Consider the following 5492-nt stretch of genomic DNA (forward strand, 5'->3'; position numbering starts at 1 on the left):
AGTCCAACAGGGCCCAGGGGTTTTCAGCTTTGGTTACGGGCCTCTGTCGGCCCTACAGGGCACCCGTCCCCCCAGCAAGCTCATGCCATCATGACATAGGTAAGTATGTGTCGCAACCTACCCTTCGGCGGGAGGGCGACGCGTGACTCGCGGGATTCGTGTTCCACGAAAGGAACACGCGCGGAGTCGCCACCAACGTTTATTTGAGGAAAACGTCGGAAAAACCGGAAAAGACGCGATCTACGAACTTTTAAGTAAAAGGTTCGGGAGTTGTATTTACGCACGGGGAAGGTATTAGCACCCCACACGTCCGTCACAAGGGACGACAGCCTTTAATCGAATGTGCAAACATGACTTTGATTTTTATGTTCCCTTTTATGTCCTTATATCCTTTATACCCTTTTTATATTTTTCTCTTTTTGTGGTCGACAAGGGTGTTTCCCTTTGCTCCTACGTATTCCTCAATTTGCGATGAGGAAATCAGACCTACGTAGTTCTTTCTTATCAAGTGATTCTTTTTTACTTAAGTGGTGATCATTTTAAGGCGTTGGACCTTAAAAATGATCCATTTTACTTAGTGAGAAATTGAAATGACAAACTTCAAAAGCCTATTTTTATGGACGAGCTTGACTAGGCGAGTTGATTTTAGCCTTAGTTTCACTTTAGTTATTAATCAATTCGATTAAGAATGAGAAATCCCAAAGAGAAAATGTTCGATTGATTTTCCGCTTTATTTTGCTAAAAGATTTTTTTTGATTATTATATTATTTTTTACCTCCTTTTTTGATTTCCAACGTGGTTACGGCACGACTGAACGGTCAGAATTTATTTTAACCGAAGTTAACGGATAATACAATTCAAACATTCGGTGGAAATTTATTTTATTTTTAAGTTAAGCGAGAAATGACTTAAGTAAAATGGCTTAAGCACGTCAAGAGGGGGTTATAAAAAGTAAACAAAACGAGAATAAAAATGCACGAAACACAATGTGGACCACTACGGGTACATAGAATGAATCGAAAAGCTTGGTTCGAGGTACTTACCCGTTGAAGATCGAAGAACGATGGAGAACGAATGAAGAACGTCGAAGAACGGTCGAAACCTTCGCGAAATTCTTCACGGAAAACATTACGGAAACGTTTCGGAAGCGCCTCGGCTTAGATTTTCTTCACGGAAACAATTTTTCCAAGCAAATTCGAAAGAGAGAGAAGTGCCTAAGGGGCTGAACCCTTTTCTTCTTCACTTCCTCCCCTATTTATAGCAAAATAGGGGAGGTGGTTGCCGCCCAGCTCGCCCAGGCGAGCCAGGTTGCTTCCTCCAGAAGAAACAGCCTTCTGGAGGAATATTCTGGAGGGCCCAAGTGGGCCTGGGTGCTATTTGCACCCCCATTTTTACTAAGTACACCTCCCTCTGCCTTTTTTTGGTGATTCTTTTTTCGTAAAGTTACGGAAACTTACGAATTTCGTAACGATACTTGTTTTCTTTCCGTAATGTTACGGAACCTTGCGGATTACATAATCATCCCCTTTTTGACTTACGGAATGTTATAGAATCTCACTTAATTATGCAACGATGCTTCCATTTGATTTCCGGTGTGTCATGGAAACTTACGGATTGTGGATCAATATTTTTTCGGTTTTCCGGCATGTCCTGGAATTTCACAAATTGCCTAATGATGGGTGCCAAGCACCTCACAAGGACCAAAGAAAGGTCGCATGTCATCAAGCAAAGGTCCCCGGACGAAATTAGGGTGTGACACTAATTTCGTTCCTCTCGGTTGACGAGAGTCGCGGGTGACCATAAAATTTCCGCATGTAAATGACTTGTTGTTCTCGGAGGAACAAAAGGTGCAGAAGACTATGTCAGTCTCTGCATGCTATCAAGCGTTCCGTCTTACAGATAGCAAAAGAATGTTTATACGGATAACCACTCGGGTATTTCCGCCCGTCAGCATGACTCAAAAGTCAGTGTGACAGATCTTGTAAGTGCGGAAGATGATGTAAATCTCCGCATGTCAACGGGCTTGTCGACCGCGATTGACGAAGGGTGCAGAATGACCACATTGGCCGCTGCTTGTCATCGGGCCCACCGCCTCTGGATGACAAAAGGGTGCGGATAACCGTAAGGTATCTTCGCGTGTCATCGGGCCCGCCGCCTCTGGATTACACAAGGGTGCAGAATGACCAATTTTTGTCTCTGTGCGCCATCGGACACAACTGTGTCTGAATGGCAAAGGGGTGCGGAATGACCAAATTTTGTCTCCGCATGTCATCGGGCCCGCCGCCTCTGGATGACACAAGGGTGCAGAATGACCAAATTTTGTCTCTGCGTGTCATCGGGCCCGCCGCCTCTGGATGACACAAGGGTGCAGAATGACCAATTTTTGTCTCTGCGTGTCATCGGGCCCGCCGCCTCTGGATGACAAAAGGGTGCGGATAACCGTAAGGTATCTCCGCGTGTCATCGGGCCCGCTGCCTCTGGATGACACAAGGGTGCATGTCACATGACCTCAGGGTCAGTATGACAAAGATTATGGGGCGGCCGACAAAAGCAAGGCTCTTGCTCCTACGTATCCTCCAATGAGGAACTCAGACCTACGTAGTTCTAGATAACTTGTGAGACTTGAAAAAGTCTCCACCAGAAGATGCCTACATCTCCGGAAAGGGCGCAGATGACCATATTGGCCTCCGCTTATCAATCACACTCGAGGTGCGGATAACCGTAAGGTGTCTCCGCGGGCTACCAGCTCTTGGGTCATGGTAACAGAAAGCAGTGTGGTCGACAAAAGCGAGGCTTTTGCTCCTACGTATCCTCCAATGAGGAACTCAGACCTACATAGTTCTGGATAACTTGTGAGACTTAAAAAAGTCTTGGTGTTTTCTTCACTAAAAATGCAAGCATGCTTTAGTAAAGAGACAAATATTCCAACTGATTAGAGCAGCATATGCTTTTTTTTTTTGAGTGAAAAGAACAATGCCTTTACCGGGGAAGGAGAGTATGTTGATGAAATCCCCCATAACCATAAATGAGATTTTGGATGTTAGCATTTCGTTTCTAAATGACCATTTAGAGGAAACACTGGGTTCGAAAAAAATAGAAGAAAATCACTCAAAGTGTATCAATCTCGCACAGGTAAGTGTTTCATCCTAATTCCGAACCATAGATATGTCATGACTTGACTTTGCAAATTATTTCCTATCAAATCAAAAATTACATGCGTGATCATGGATCAATAGGACTTCCCTTGGGAATGGGTTCTTTTAGCGGGTTTTTCGGCTTTTGTGTGTTTTTTTTGGCTTTTGATTTTTTGTTGGCTTTTTCCTTTTCTGTTTTTGTTTAGTGCAGGGCGAAAAAGTCGCTAGCGCACTGATTTTGGTTGGTAATTAAAGGGAGAAGACCATTTTAGGTCGTGGTCTCCTTTCCTTCTTTTTGTTCATTTGGTGACAATTCTGTATTGTTCAGATATTGTCTGGTCTAAAGACCTCTCTGCACATTTCTTCTGGTTTCTTTGACCAGGAGCTTTCTTCTTTTCTTTCTTTACTTTCTCCCATTCTTTGGTTGGGAATTTTCTTTCTTTTCTTTTTTTCTTTCTCCCTCTCTTTGATTGGGAATTTCCTTGCTTCCTTTTTTCCTTCGATTGGAAACTTTCCTTCTCTTTTTCTTTGATTGAAAATTTCCCTTCTCTTCTTTTTTGCTTCCGAGGGTAAGGATTGACATTCTCACCCTGGGTCAAGGTTTATGGTGAGTCAGGATTTTGGCTCAAGACTTGTAGAATGGCTAGGCATGGTACATGTCAGGGTTTGGTTTGGTTCAAGGATAAAAGGGATGCCCCACATTATTTCCATGACACCAATGCAAAAATGATGATTTGGAAACTTCATGCAAAACTGGTCATGCATGCACCTATGTGGACACTCAAGTGTCAAACTTTTATGGTCATGTGATGCTAGGGCTCAGGATTTATTTCCTCTATTTTAAATCAACCCAATGTTTTCCAAAATATGTTCTTTTATCAATTTGTGCATTCATCCGAGTCTATTTCGAGCGTCCGGGAAAACTTCACAGCATTCACCCTTCAGGTGTATACACATTTTTTTCAAAAACCAGTTATGATCAGTGAATTTTTTCAAAGACAAGTTGGAAGTCATCTCTTTTCAAAAGCATGTCGGTTTTTCAGCTAGACAACTTATTTTTCTTTTCTTTTTCCTCTCTTTTTTTCTTACTTGCTCTTTTTTTCTTATTTGCTCTCTTTTTCTTATTTTCTCTCTTTTTCCCTTTTTTAATTTTTATTTTTATTTTTATCATGATTTTTGTTTGTTTTATTATATATATATTTTTTTGACGATGTTCCTAAACGAAGAACTCTACACGGTTCCAAAATTTCAAGCATCATTGATAGTAATGATATATAAACACTAACGCAAAAATCCAAACAAAAATGTATGCGCTGTACAAATGACAATCGAAACAACAAAAACAAACATTAGTCTCTCAAGTCAAAACAATAACATAGCATAAAAATGATAAAAGAAATATGAAAGAAAACATGAATCTGGGGATCTCCCAGTCACGTATCTCCACTCCCTCCCAAGAAGTCAAGCAAATCGGCCATCTCCTCGTCCTCGTGGGCCTCTTCTCCACCGCCGGGAGCTTCTGGGGGTGCCTCTCCTGCTTGGGCCTCGGACCAATCTCCGGGCCATGCGACCTCTGCCCTGAACTGGTCTGGAGTAGGGCATGAAAAAGAAGCGAAGCCCTGGCTCTGCATGCTGAGGCTCATCTGGTACAGACAATCATGGGTCTGTACATGTGCTCGGTGGTTGGCCGCCTGCTGGCGAACCAAATGCCGTAAATATTGCTCCATGTCAAATGCCCCAGCCTGGCCAGCCTGATGAGGTGGTGGTGGCGCGCCTATCTCTGGGTACAGTACTTCTCAATAAAAGCCCGGGTGATGGGCGGCCGAATTACCTTGGTAGGTGCAACGGGGACTCCGAATGACTGGCAGAGTCCTGTGATCAGCGAGGGAAATCCCAGGGCCCTGTTGGACTTATCTGGATCCAAAGGATGCCTGGTAGGCGCCATACCTGCAAAAATATAAATGGCATCAACGATTAACTGAGCCACATGGACACTCATCCGCGTCAGGATGGCGTACACCAGCTGACACTTCGGCAGGGGGAGGTTGGAATTATGATCGCTGGGCAGGATGTTGCTGAGGAGCAACGTCATCCATATCTGGGTCAGGGTGGTCATGTTGGTGCGCATGATTCGCACTCGCCTCCCTGCAGCAGTCCGGGCAAAATCCTGCCCCGGTATACATAGCAGCTGGGCGATGGCCTCCTCATCGAACCCATCAGACCGGTTCCTCCTCTGGCCATACTCACATTCCTGGCCCTCTTCCAACACCAACGGATATCCCAGGAGCTGGCCGATAGCGTCGGCATCAAACGGGATCCACTGACCCCTTACCCAGGATCTCATGTCACGCACGCCCT

This window comes from Glycine soja, chromosome 14 (assembly GCF_004193775.1).
Source record: "Glycine soja cultivar W05 chromosome 14, ASM419377v2, whole genome shotgun sequence".
Lineage (NCBI taxonomy): Eukaryota > Viridiplantae > Streptophyta > Magnoliopsida > Fabales > Fabaceae > Glycine > Glycine soja.